This window comes from Drosophila suzukii, chromosome 3 (assembly GCF_043229965.1).
Source record: "Drosophila suzukii chromosome 3, CBGP_Dsuzu_IsoJpt1.0, whole genome shotgun sequence".
In the NCBI taxonomy this organism is placed as follows: domain Eukaryota; kingdom Metazoa; phylum Arthropoda; class Insecta; order Diptera; family Drosophilidae; genus Drosophila; species Drosophila suzukii.
The window spans coordinates 50220875-50236387 of NC_092082.1; the positions used below are offsets into that span (position 1 = coordinate 50220875).

General features: G+C 38.7%; 1 protein-coding gene across 10 annotated transcripts in view; it reads right to left on the reverse strand.

Annotated features, from left to right (window-relative positions):
• Myo81F (Myosin 81F) overlaps window positions 1–15513 on the reverse strand; it is a 2624640-nt gene that overhangs the window by 1605901 nt on the left and 1003226 nt on the right. The gene's annotated exons all lie outside the window — the stretch shown is intronic.

Sequence of the window (15513 nt, forward strand, 5' to 3'; positions counted from 1 at the left end):
AGCATATGATTTTACTTTGCTAAACACAAAATCTCGAAAGAATGCAATTTGGTTAACCAATACACATCTTCCACAAGCTCGAAACTATCTAAGGACAATTACAAGCGGAAAGCAAATTATTTGTGAAGGTGTGGAAAAGAAACGATTTCTAGAGAAGTTTTTTGGGAGTCGTCAGCTCATTAATATCGAGGAAATGGGCTGTCCGTCATTAAACAGGTTTAAAGGAAACCGGTTTCCCTATTGTGAAACGCACCTTAAGGGTGGGGTTTGTGCTCTTAACAATGCATACATTATTTTGACATTTTTTAAAAGTAGCTCCTAAACAATTCGCAATACCAAAATAAATGAATAAATGTATTATTATGTTGCAAAATAAACTTCTGACTTTTTATTTCGAGTTAAAATTACAGGTACGGAGAATGGAAAATTTGTCCTTGACAGAGATATGCCGGCTACTTGCGAGTTGTTGCGCGGTCGTGATTTCAACCCCTATTATGGAAACGTATTAGAGCTAGCAGTCAGCCGTGAGGTCGTTGGCGTGAGGCCCATGATCTTGTCAATGAGCGTGCGCCTTCTGGGTTGTGCATGTGTCCCTTGTAATTGACAGGTGCGCATGTTCGGGTAGCTCTTGCTTGAATCCCTTTTATGACATGTTTATGGAAAGGAGAGAATCTTAGACAATTTACCAGTCAAACGTTCTGGGGCGGAAACAAAAATGTGTACTTGAAAATATTCCACATCTGGGAATCATCAACTTGTGAAATTTATTTTTTTTGGGTTCTTTTGATTTCTAAATTAGTTAATCATAGGAAACATTATTCCCCAACATGATCAGACATGTTCCTCTAAGATAACCATCTTTGATTACTTTGGGTGTGCGGCCTTTCTCATGTGCACCTATCCCACCTGACTATAAAGTGCACATAATGAGGGGAAGGATATTGTCACATGGGGATGTGGGGGCGATGGGGGCAATCTCCTCTGAGATATCAACCTTTGGATACTATGGGTGTGCGACCTTTCTCACGTGCACCTTTCTCACCTGACTATTAATTGCACATAATGAGGGGAAGGATACATGATCAATATTGTCACATGAGGATGTGGGGGCGATGGGGGCAATTAATTTTACTCTTTATAGACATGATCGTGACATTTTTAAGACTTCAAAGACCTTTAAAATCAGTTAATTTATTGGATTATGCTAATTGTCCCAGAATCCGCGTTTCCATACTACCGGCGAGATCAACATCTCGAAACGTTTCCTGAATTAGGAAAGGAATGTAAGGAACCTGAGTTCCTCACAAATAACTAGAATTACGTTGTTAATTGTTTAGCAGAGAGCCAACCAGTGAATTCCGACCAAAACATTTAATTTACGTTAGATTATTATTAGCACGCGCTAGGGCAAACTTTAGCAGTGAGCGAGAGAAATAGATGATCGCGAGTTCATATGGAGGAAAAGCTAACTAAGTGCAAGAGCTGACAAAAACCCAAAAGTAAAAAAACAGCAAACAGCAGTGGCGGCGAAGCCTCTCGACTATTGTGAGAAGGAATCGACCATCCACAAGAAGCACGTAAGGAGAGATAATCTAGACGCACGACAGTCCTCTTCGCAAATAAAGTGGGGCTACTAGTAGATACCCCAATCTTGGTACCTCCATTGTATCCTTGACCTTTTTTTTCCTAATCTTAAATATTTAACCCGGCGACTGACAACTAACACCTACTGTCAGCTCGCCGATCATCTAAGCTATGTCCCAGTTACTATACAAATATGTGTAAAGTGATCCTGGCTAGACTGTGTCGACCCCAGCCTTTGAAACTTTCTTATTATGCCTAAATTGGACGTGTCTCCCGATCTTAGATACCTATGAAGGCGAACTGTACGTAAACTGGTTCATAGGAAGGTCCATCATTTTCATCATCATTGACATCATCTGGTCAATACGGGAGATTAGAAGTTCAAACCCAGCACTAAATGGAGGAGCCTCAGGTAAGCGTTGCATTAAATTGGAAGTTCTAGAACCAAAAGACGGAAAGGGTTTAGCTGGGGTCCAAGCACTCTTAACAGGAAGAGGGGCAGGTATCAATTTAATTGTTGGTTGTTCCAGATTTGCGACGAACAATTGTTTCTAGAAAAACTGATTATTTGCGGTTGCCTGCACTTTGGTTGGAACAGCAAAAATGCACTTGAACTGACCCTGAGACGTAGCGGGGCAAACAGGGTTCGCGCACTATCAGCGCATTTGGAAGGCAAGAAAAAGTATGTTTTTGTGTGTCCAATATCCTGGCAATTATAACACCTAACAACTTCATCTCGGCGTTCAGGAGTGACTATAGTAATTGACTGATATGCCAACGACTTAATGTCAAAGACTTCAACATTATTTGGTGACGACTCTAGCTAAACAATGCAAATATTGGGTCTGTAACCATTCTTCTTACCGTAAACATTTCTCACAACATGACCAGCCTAAATCAGTTTTGACTACGATCCTGAAAGATCGATCACTTTTCAATTGCCAAGAGTTTAGCTCCACAAGATATGTTGAACTATTTTTTATGTGTCACCATCGGATAACTGTTGAGACTCATAAGTTGTTTGACATTAGTAACACCCTTTATCACAAAAGCGGGAGGACGGGGGTCAGATTTGGGTGCATTAGTCAAAAAAGTAGCAGTACCAGAAATTTTATTAAAACTTTGGAAAATTTGCCGTTTCTATAACCTAAATATTTTTGTCCAGAAGGGTCCGAGTCCTCACATCCGAATAGTTTGAAACGTGGATTCAGCCGAAGAATCCTGACCGAAGTTAGCATCAAGCTCTCTTCTCTTTCTAAGGCATTTTAAAGATTCGCAACGCAACTGGGAAGTCATTTTTTGACTGATTAAGTCGGGCAAGCCAACATCGATGCTCACCGTCTCTTGTTGCGCATCGAAGGAGACCGTGTAAATTGTAAGTAAATTTGTATAAAATTATTTTTATAAATTTCTTATGTATATTTATTGACAAATTGGAGAGATTTATTGCTTTAATATAAAAATGAAAGCTGGCGACACTTTGCATTCATATGTACGTACGAGTATGCCTGCTTCCACATAAACGCATAGCATGTATGTGTGTGCATATGTTCATTTGAAAGTTTAGTTGCTATTTGAAAGAAAATTTTACTTTTTAAACACACCAAATTCAGATTACAATGTAGATGAGCGCGCTCCGAAAAAAGCGGGAAACTTACACCGATGAAGCTTTCAAAAAGATTTCAAAGATGTTTTCTTGTACTCTCGCTTCATCGGTGAGTCGGAACGCGTATGTAGCAAAGCTGGACAGCTCATTTCCGACCGTCGCACAAGAGTTTCCTCGACTCTCGTCGACAAATTGTTTTTTTTTTACAAAAAAAAACATTGGAAATAAAAAGGTAACTGTGATTACAAAAAAAATATTTATTTGAAACATCGATAAAAAAACATCGATGTTTTTCACTAAAATCATCGAAAACATTGATTTTCGCAAACATCTCTGTTACTCAACCTCTTTATATACACGGGGTCGGAAATTCTTCTTTCTACCTGTTATTAACTTTCCGACGAATTTAGTACACCCTTTTACTCTACGGCTATGGGGTATAACTACGCAGGTACACAGATAATTGCACCTTCCTGAGTAGAAGATCCATACTATCTTGTTTTTCAGCACCTACAGATTCCGCGGTATAGCCAACAATACCTAAAACAGATGTCTATCGACATTTTGCATTGACGTATTTTAAATTTGACATCATATAAGAGTAGATAATAAAACGACAAATATGGTTTTATTGCTTTAACAAATTCAACATAATAGCCTTTTGAAATCGCTTCAAATCGAAATTAAAGCATACAGTGGACAATAGATTCCAAGAACAATAAAAATTACTTCTATTTAAGATTTAGCTTTTAAAGGCGGGTTTCCGTCAAAGAACTTTTGAAAATGTTGGGAACTTCAATTTTGACTTCAAATTCCAAGGACTTTGTTCAAGATAGGGACTTTTTTTTGGCCTGGCCATGTATTGGTACTAAGTTTCAGGGAAAATATTTTAGATAAGTCCAATTATGTGGGCCACATAATTAAAATTCTTTGCAAGCATCTGTTTTTAGTATTTTTAGCTGTACCGCCGAACTTGTAGGTGATGAAAAAAGTTTATATTTTATATTTTTGTTCAGGAGCACCCAAATATCGTGGAAAACTAGAAATGGTTAGTGGAAATTTCCCGAAGCTAAATTTTCTGTTCCTGTGTTATTAAATCCATGTGAACAAGCAAAATCTTTTTTTAGCAATATTCAAAGTATTCGCCAAAGCATACAAAACGTCTTTCAAGTTGTCCTGCGATGAAGAAGAAGTCGTTCCGTTTGGACTCTCGATTAAACTAAGCATTACATTTATTTTACCACAACTTAAAGACGCAACAATTAGAGCCATTGTTGTATTCGGTAATAGTTTTTCACTCTTAATATTTCGAATTACAATTTTTAGTTTTTGTATTATTAAACGAATATTATAATCTAATGTACCTCGTTCAATAACGTTTTTATAATCGCTTCAGTCGTATTTTTAATTGTACCACCACCGTGTTGGTGGTCCTGTCGATAAGCTAATAAATACATTACCGTTTTAGGCCCATATTCCGGGATAAACATTTTGTGGACCGGGTACAAAGTTTAAAGAACGCTTGGAATGCCGTGATCAAGGAATAAATTGGATGAAGTTTGCAAATAACACGATATTGGATCGGTAAAAAGCAAATAATTATATTTTTATATGTCATTAGAAAGCCAAGAAAAAAATTGGGATGGGATTGATGAAATCAGAAAAGAAAGAGGAGAAATAAGATAACGAAGAACCAAATGAAGAAGAGAAACCCTTCGACCGTTATTAATTTTGCTACTAAGACATAAAAAAACAGAAATCATCACACACTATGAGTGCAATTAAAGTTGCACGTAAATCAATTCCGCAAACAATGGTTCCTAAGAAAAATGTTAAAATACCTCGTGCAATTAATGTAATGCCAAAGATACGAATGAGATGAAACGCCACAAAAGGAAAATTTAAAGTGTTGCTGTGAGAGAAGGATTATATCTCAAGCCTTACAGAAAGAGTTATGGATTCTATCTTAAGTCCCATAGTAACTTATTTATCTGCTACCCAACAGACCTACACCGACCAAACACCGACAATTTAAATTTCGGTAGAAAATTTAGACCACATTTTCGAGAAGTATTTATATGAGACCTACTTCCAGAATCATCTAAAAAGTGGGGAATGTGGTATGTTAAGCCTGCATAATGCTCAATCAAGTGGTACATATAAGGTCGCGTATAATAAGAGTAAAAATAATATTCATTATTTCGATAGTTTTGGAAATCTACAGCCACCGAAAGAAGCTGTCTGTACCTAATAGTTGGAAACGTTTGTTTTTATTCGAACTTTCTTTTAAGGATGAAGTGGAGTTATAACTGGTACTTTTAGATAGTTAATTTACATTTGGCGGTTAAAAATCATTGCAAGTTATCCAGCTCATGATCCCAGCCTCTTTACCCAATTTATAAACAAACTCTTCATATACAATTCTTAGCTGAGAACGCCTTCCAGCTCGAGCGCCCAGCCGCCTTACCGAAGTCGTAAACAATTTCTTATAAATAATTCTTAGCTGGGATCCCCTTACTCAGCGTTCCCACAGAATCCCAATTAGCTCCCCACTTCAATCGAAGTTCATTATTAAGAATCAATTGCGCCGCAGTCCTCCTAACATAAACTAAGCTGGGTCCAGCTAATGTAAACACAAGCATCCGGTCAACACCCGGCGAGCCACAAAAACTGCAGCGTAATCCGTGTAGCAATCGAGCAGAGAATTTGATCATCCGATTTCCCGACTCTCTTGAGTCCAACCCTTGTCGAACTCTTAATGAGTTCCCCAATTCTCTTATCACATAATGGGATAATTCTTGTTTATCAGATAATCGGCCCTTGGCCAGGCAGTCCGTTTTAGCATCCGAGAAGATCGGTTGAATAGAAAATATTGTGAATAGTAGAATACAAATCGGTGCGTTCTGTATGATAGAAAAAGTGGACCCACACGCAATGAAAATCACAGTCTTAGTTTTTACTTCACATCGAAAGTCGACTAGAGGACAATAGTTGTTATCAGCCAGCAGCCAGAAATGTCGAGCAAAAAAAGGGCAACCACCAACCAACTAATACCAGCATTACACCAACAAATACCAGCTTTATACCATCTAATACCATCTTCCAAACAGCTTTAAAGTAACTAATACGAGCTTTTAAGCAGCTTGTAAACAACTAGATAAGAACGAACCAATTCATCAACATGAATCAGGAAAACAACATGAGCACAGTTGTTAAAGAGTTTAATAAATTAAAAAAAAGGACTCTGCTCTCTTAGGCAAGAATGACTGAACTTGTCAGATTCCAAACCCTCAAATATTCGTAAAAGTAATCTCAAATTAAAATTTTTTTAAATTTTATTTAGAAATAAGTCTATAATCATAACAAAATTTAAATTGTTAACATCCTACATTAAGTATACCCTCTTTTTTAATCCATGAACCTACTTAACTAAAAACTAGCTTAACTCGTTCTTATCAGAATACCAGAGGGTTGCGTAGTAATCGAACTTAATTGGATTCTGATAGTCTTTCTTTGCATACCATCAAGGCGAAGAAGTGTAATCTTACTTGTCGTGGACTCTACCCTCACGTCAGAAGTTGTTATTTTTTCGGACCTCTAAACAAATTAATTTGTGTACGGCTATCGACTCCTGTTAGTTTTATATATATCACCTGCTCGTGCAAATGAACTATAACTTTAATTAACTATTAATATTGCAAACAATTTATTTTGGCAAAGCTTGCTACTGAGTTCTCACAAGTTCCTATCACAGGAACATTCTCACACACGCATCTAATATACAAGCAGCGCGCCAAGCTTGAGACAGATGTAAACAAATCCCCCTAGCTAGCCAGCAACGTCGAGACAAACTCAAGACTAAGCTTCCGCTAAAATTATGACCCTTCCAAATTTTCCATGCTGATCACAGAAATCCTACTCGGTTATTAACTTCGATATCAAGACTTCGAAAAATTACAAGGACAAGCTTTCAAAAGCTTCGATCCCGAGGTAACAAGGGAAGAGAACGAACTGATGCTTGGGCAGTCGGAAATTATCTTAAGATATCACTGTCGAAAAATAATTGTGGAAGTTAAGTTTAAATAAAAGTTTATATTTATTTATTAAATCGGTATCAGTTTATGTAATTTGCGCACACTATAACCTCTCGCCTCGTTGAATCGGTTCTCCAGTCCTGTAGCTTCCTGAAGATCCTCGAAGCTCCCTGAAGATGCTCGCTCGCTGCTCGTCTGTGACGCGTTGACTCGGACTCGCGAGGGGGGTCAGCCGTGCGGGCTTAGAAAAGCGTCACCGTTCTCAGACTAAGGGTGAACAGATGATGCGCTCTCCAGGATCACTCCTTTCGACACACCGCCGCCTGTTCCTTGCTCTGTCCCGGATGGTCCCACAGGGGTTTCTGCTCAGCCCGCGCGGACAGTCAAGGCTAAACGCCAGAAAGCTGCCTCGCGCTTCATTTCGCTTCTACGCCTAGTGTAAACGAAACTTCCACCCTAGCCTCACCCTTTCGCTTATTGTCTGACAATGTCCTGCGCACTGCTCCTGGCTGTGCTGGCTGCGCGGCTGGACGTAGAGTGGCTTTTGCTACTGAGGGTTTCGGGCATACGCCGATCCGGGACAACTCTTCCCGAGACCGTACCGATCGACCGCTCTCCCTTCTGTCTTGTTACACTCGGAATTCTCCAGGCGTAATGCCGGAACTTAGTTGACAGGGATAAACAGATCGCCTTAACTTAGCCGTGTGATGCCCTCTGGACTTCAGCTACCAGCGTCTCAATTTGGAGATTCCTGGCATCCCAATCCCGAACGTCTCGACGTAGCGATCTTGCTCGTTGTAGGCTCCCACGGCGCTGTTTTCCGACGACAAGACTTGTTGTGGCTCCCTTGTAATTTACTTGGTTGACTGACTGATCCCTTTGGTATCTTGACTGATCTTGTTGGTTTGACTCCTCGTGATCGACTGATCTGCTGCCAGCGCCCTGCGGCTTTATATAGGGCGTCCGGGAACCGTTATTTCTCTTTTGCGCATGGCCCGCTGAATCTCTCCCCTCCGGGTTTAAAGTCGGGTGGAGTTCCGTTATTCCCTTGTGCACACGGCACTCTCGCTCTGCCCGCCAAGTCTCCACTCTCTCATTTTCCGCACCTTGGTCTCCAAACTCTCTCATTCTCCATCCTTGGTCTCCATACTCTCATAAAACTCCTTTATTCGCCCACTGTTGCTCGCCAGGCCTTTATCTGGTAAGCGGCCGGCCATCTGTTGTTGCTGCTGCTTGGATTTGTAGGGAGTTATTCAACTCCTCACATTCGCCCCTTACTACAGGAAACATTTAAAAGCTCGTTCCTAACTCCATTGAGTTTCTACAGCGCTGGTCATCCACCTCGCAGCAACTTCAAGTTTACCGCACCGATCCTCCATCTCTTCCCACTGGGCACCGATACCCATTCGCAACCGATATCGCTGGGGTGGCATTGCCACTTGCTCACTGCAATTTTTTGCGTGTGCCCATCGATCGCACTATCGTCCAGTGCCAATCCGCCTATCGAGGCGCCCCCTTCCCTGGCTCAAGGTGATTTTGCAACTTTCATGGGTAAGTTTCCGCATTTCTTCACTCCTTTCTCTCTCATCCTTTCGCTCTCCTCTTATTCTATCTCGCCCTTCACTCGTCCTAAGCCTGATGAACCTGGCTCCACGCTGGCAACACTTGAAAGCGGGTGGGGAGAGGATTTCGCATTTGCTTCGCAACTGCGACAGCAGGTAAGTACGGTGGTGTTTGTTTTTTTGCTTCCTGCATTAAGCCCCTCTTTTCTCGCCCCTGTTTCCAGTCGCGTTCCCCGCCCTATACCGGTTTCAAACTTTGTTTCGTTTTTTGTTTCTTTTTTTTAAACATTACTTTGTTTGCTCCTCAAACACTCGTGCTCGCGAGCTCCAACCTGACTCGTAACGCTCGCCCATCTCTCCTTACGCGTTCGCTGCACCTGCCACCCAGGATGCGGGCCTCTCTCACCGCCGGTGCCTCCGCGATCCTTTCGGGACACTCGTGCTCCCCGTCCTCCTCGTGCTCCGGTCTGCCGCCGGTCTTGGAGTCCAGAGGGCTCACCCGGGTTCTCCCACAGCTGCTGCTCTTCCTCCTCGGCCGTCTGCAGTTGGGCATGCCACCTCGGCGACTCCGGCGGTACTCCATTGTAGCCGCTGCCACGGACTCGGCATGGCTACCAGGATCCTGCTGGTCCTGGGGCGGCTCCTTGCTGGCCCGCTCGACCTCCGCCGCGCCAGTCGGGATGCGGCCGTTGGCATAGTTGACGGCCCTTCAAAGTCGCCATCGCCTCTGCTCCACCCGCGGAAGAACGCTATAGTCGAGTACTTCGACTGTCAGATACCCGTTACTCAGCTAATGGGACCAAAGTTAAAGTTTCAGTTAACATTTTTAATCTAGCATGAAAATTGTAGGCGCCACAGGCTTGGGCGGTTTGTGGGCGTTAGAGTGGGCGGGGCACTCTGCTGAAAGAAACTTGCACTGCGCAGGAATCTCAGGAATCTGCATGCCTAATCCCAGTATTGTAGCTTGTATAGTTTCCGAGATCTCAGCGTTCACACGGACCGACGGACAGACGGACGGACGGACAGACGGACAGACGGACATGGCTAGATCGACTCGGCTAGTGATCCTGATCAAGAATATATATACTTTATGGGGTCGGAAACGCTTCCTTCTGCCTGTTACATACTTTCCGACGAATCTGGTATACCCTTTTACTCTACGAGTAACGGGTATAAAAATAATAGAATTAAATAGGCAGCTATATGCTGATAAAACTACTCCAGTACCCTGGTATGAAAACGTAGAAATTAAGAAAGAATTAGAGAACACGTATAGGGAATTAGATGCTTACATAAATAAAACAAATATGAAAGAAGCAAAAAAACCAAAGTAGTAGGTAGTTAATACGGGAGCTGGCTCACTAGGTAATAAATCATGTCAAAAAAGGAGGTGGGGGTGACCCTAATTAGTCACGCATGGTTGCACACTGACCCTAATTAGTCACGCATGGTTGCACACAGGTGTTCTAATGACCTACTTAGCATAATTAATTCAAAAAGGGGGGTGTAGCTGACCCTAGTTAGATGAGCATGGTTGCACACAGATCACTTAATGAGGTTAGAAAGTGGTGTGTAGGAGTGTGAAATAGTGGTGTTTTGATATGTCTTGTTTTGTCTTGTCTTTTTCTCAAGCTAAAGGTGCGTGTGTGATAGGGGTGTTTTGTCATGCGTGGAATTTTGTGGAGTGCAATGGTTGCACACAGGTCACTATGTTGCTTCTAACTTGTGTTAGAACGCGTTATGCGTGGGCGTTTTGTTGAGTCAATTAGGGTTGTAGGTGACACCTGGCTTGCGTGTGTGATAGGGGTGTTTTGTCATGCGTGGGATTTTGTGGAGTGCAATGGTTGCACACAGATCACTATGTTGCTTCTAACTTGGGTTAGAAGGCGTTATGCGTGGGCGTTTTGTTGAGTCAATTAGGGTTGTAGGTGACACCTGGCTACGGTCTTGTGGTCAAAAGGTGTTGGTTTGAGGGATATTAGACCGCATACTTTTGTGGTGTGAAACAAGCGTGAGTTCGGTAACCTCCCCCTCTTTAGCGAGCATTAGATGGGAAAGTGAGCGTGGGAGTGCAACAAAAACGTTGTTTTGTTATGCGTGGGCGTTTTGTTGATTCAATTAGGGTTGTAGGTGACACCTGTTAGTGTAACCTGCCTACGGTCTTGTGGTCAAAATGGTGACTGTGGTGGTGGTGGTTCCTAACAGAACAAAACCAAATGAGATCGTTTGTTTAGTCAAATACGTTTTTCTTTAATCATATTTGAAAATTTTTTCTCATGCGCTTACATGAGAGAGAAAACGGTTACCTTCTAAGTTTTCAAAAAAATGTATGTGTTAAGGAGAAATGTGGAAAGTAGTTCAGTTTTAGAAAACTATTCGTTTTACAAGGGGTGTTTTGTCATGCGTATGAATTTGTAAAACTATATTTAGGCGGAGGAGGAGGAGGAAGGGAAGTTGTTTTTCTATGCGTGGGCGTTTTGTTGATTCAATTAGGGTTGTAGGTGACACCTGTTAGTGTAACCTGGCTACGGTCTTGTGGTCAAAAGGTGTTGGTTTGAGGGATATTAGACCGCATACTTTTGTGGTGTGAAACAAGCGTGAGTTCGGTAACCTCTCCCCTCTTTAGCGAGCATTAGATGGGAAAGTGAGCGTAGGAGTGTAAGAGGGATGGTGGTGGTGGCGGTGCTTGTGGTGGTGGTTCCTAACAGAATATACACATTTATACACAAAAACAAATGAGATCGTTTGTTTAGTCAAATACGTTTTTCTTTAATCATATTTGAAAATTTTTTCTCATGCGCTTATAGAAAGAGAAAACGGTTACCTTCTAAGTTTTCAAAAAATGTATTTGTTAAGGAGAAATGTGGAAAGTAGTTCAGTTTTAGAAAACTATTTGAGTTGAGCGAACCATCTAGAATCGTCGTGTGAACCCTCCGGTAATTCAAAGCTAAAGTAAAGTTGTGTTAACTTACGTTCCATCCGAATTCGTTTTGTGCGAGATTATCAAATTGATAAAAATTAAAATACTTTACCAAGTGTAAAGTAAAGTTGTGTGAACTGTGAACTATCCAGATTTGTGTTGTGTAAACTTATCAAATTGATAAAACATAAAATACTTTACAGTAAAAGTAAAGTATAACAAAGTGAAAAGTACAAGTAACAATACAATACTTCCAAAAAAAAAGGAAAAAATAAAAACAAAAAAAAATGAATAAGTATTGTGGAAAGTGCAACATTACCCTATCGGGTAACATTTCGTGGGCTCATCATCTGCGAACGGAGCAACACAAGAAGAATGTTGTTGAACCAGTGGATTCAAGGATAAAAAAAATCAGTTCTGGATTTCAAGGAAGGATTGTTCACTACTTATATGAAAACACCAACAATGATGTAATTTATCCAACACAATTTATGGAGCAAGCAGGAGAAGCTTTTCTACCTCACTTGTATCCATTGTTGGAAAGTTATGCATCGGTGAAAATAAATTTTGAACTTTTTGGAGAGTACGGACTTTTGAAGGAAGAAAAGGAATGTATTGAAATAAAGTCATTTCAAAGTAAGATGACAATAATTAGTGCCTATTCGAACATTGAAAATGAATATAAGGAGCACATGGAAAAAATTTTGGCGAGGATGGAAGAATTCCAAGAAAGGGATAGTGGATGGACTTTGCTTCATCTCACTCGATTGGAGATGAATATTAATCAATATTCACCCTTAAGAGGATCATCTTATATAAAACTACCCTCTTGTTTAGAAGGAAAAAAAGCAATTATAAATGTAAAAAACACAGATGATGAATATTGTTTTAAATGGAGCTTAATCGCAGCATTAAGTAAACTAAATAAGAATGCGAACAGATGCACAAGCTATAAAGTGAATATAAATGATGAAGTAATTCAAGTCAATGGGATCACACTAAATTTCACTGGATTGCAATTTCCACTAAAGCCTGCGGATATATCGAAATTTATGGAAATAAATAAGGACATAAATATTACACTTTTTGGATTCGACGATGGAGTTATATTCGGGCCCATATTTTACTCTCCTGAAGTGAGGAGAAATCATATAAATATGTTGATACTGGAGGAAGGATGTAAAGCACACTATACTTGGATAAAAAATCTCTCAAAGTAAGTTGTTTTATCATTTTATCATTATTATATCTTTTACCTGTTTTTGTTTTTAAATTTCATAATATTTATTTGCTTTCATACTTAAAAAAAAAATTTTTTTTTCTTGTGTTTATCTTTTTTTTAGTTTGGTTTCCTCTCAAGTTTCGAGAGACAAATCAAAAAAATGGTTCTGTCAAATTTGCTTAAATTACTCATTGAGTGAAGATGCTGCCAACCGGCATTCAGAAGTCTGTGGGAAAAAAGTCTCGCGTTTACCCAACATGAAGGATGCCACTTTACGGTATACAAATGTTCAAAAGGAAGTGATGGTCCCATTCACAGTTTACGCTGACTTTGAATCCATCCTTCAACCAATTAATAAAAACGAAACATTAAATTTAAGTATTATAAATATACATAGACCTGTTTCATATGCATACTATATAAAGTGTGCACATGATAACAGTTTAGATAAGTTTGTCTTAGAAACTGTATTTAACTCGGGAATGAATTTCCTGTTATCACTAATAGAAAATTTAAGTTTTATATATGAAAACTATATTTCAAAATCTGTTTCTTTAATAATGTCAGATGTTGAAGAAGATGATTTCCAAAAATCTAATAATTGTCATATATGCAACACTCCTCTTTTATTAGACAGAGTTAGGGATCACTGTCACTTCACAGGAAAATTTAGGGGGGCAGCACATAATGAGTGTAATTTAAAATATACAGTTCCAAAATTTATTCCTGTTTTCTTCCACAATTTCACCAGGTATGATTGCCATCTATTTATTAAAGATTTGGCAGTCATACCTGGTGAAATAAAGGTAATTCCATTAAATAAGGAACAATATATATCAATTTCAAAAATTATAACTTTAAGTAATGGTGATAACTTTGAAATCCGTTTTCTAGACTCGTTTCGATTTATGCCTTCTGCTTTAGATACATTAGCTTCAAATCTAGATAGTGAACAAATGTGTATAACAAGATCATTTTTCCCTAATGAAAATCATTTCAACTTAATGCGACGAAAGGGTGTATTTCCATATGAATATTTAGATTCAGTTGAGAAATTAAAAGAAAGTAAATTACATCCTAGAGAAGCTTTCTATAGTTCCTTAACCGAAAATGAATGTTCAGTTGAAAATTATACTCACGCACAAAAGGTATGGAATGAGTTTTCTTGTAATAATCTTAAAGATTATTTAGAATTATATTTAAAAACAGATGTTTTATTAATGTCTGATGTCTTTGAAAACTTTCGAAGACTTTGTAGTAAAATTTATTCACTTGATCCAGCACATTTTTTCACTACACCAGGATTATCATGGGAAGCTATGTTAAAATGTACTAAAATTGAATTAGATTTATTAACTGATATAGATCAGTATAAATTTATTCAAAGTGGTATTCGTGGTGGCTTAGTTCAATGTACATGTAGATATGCTAAAGCAAATAATAAATATGTTGAGAATTTTGATAGTACTCAAAAATCATCATATTTGATTTATTTGGATGCAAATAATTTATATGGTTGGGCTATGTCACAATCTTTACCATATGGAGGTTTTGAATGGATTTCAAGGGGGGAACTTGATAGTATTAACATTGCTGAGATTGCAGATGATAGTGAATATGGATACATTTTTGAGGTAGATTTAAAATATCCTTTAAAATTGCACGATAAACATAATGACCTTCCATTTTGTTGTAATAATCAGTTACCAACAAAGTCAGACAAAATAAAAAAATTAATTGCTGATTTAAGGGATAAAGAAAAATATATAATTCATTATAAAAATCTTCAACAGTGTATAGAAAATGGATTAATTCTAACAAAAATTCATAGAGGTCTTCGCTTCTTTCAGAAACCTTGGCTAAAAACATATATTGATTTGAATACATTCCATAGAACTAATGCAAAAAATACATTTGAAAAAGATTTTTTTAAACTTTTAAATAATGCTGTCTACGGTAAAACGATGGAAAATGTAGATAAGCGCGTTAATATTAAATTAATTACTGAATGGGAAAGTGCTTCACCATCCGATTCTTCTGGTCCAAAAAGGCATTGCGGTAGATCTCTTATTTCAAAGTCAAACTTCCATAGTGTCAAACAGTTTTCAGAAAACTTCTTTGCCTTTCAAATGAAAAGATTAAATGTGTTGTACAACAAACCTTTATATTTAGGTTTTGCTGTATTAGATTTATCGAAATGGAAAATGTATGATTTTCATTATAATTATATCAAACCTAAATACAATGAAAATGTTCAATTAAATTATATGGATACAGATTCTTTTATATATACCATTAACACTGAAGATTTTTATAAAGATATTCAGAATGATGTTGAGATGAAGTTTGATACATCAGATTATTCTGATGAATTACTTAATCTCTATAATTTTCCTAAAGCTAATAAAAAAAGGTTGGGTTTTTTTAAAGATGAACTCAATGGAAGACCTATGACTGAATTTGTTGGTTTGAGATCAAAAATGTATGCCTTTAAAACATCTAATAGTAATGACAGCTCTGAAAAAACAGTGAAAAAATCAAAGGGTGTTAAAAGAAGTGCAATAGATCAACTAACTTTTAATAGT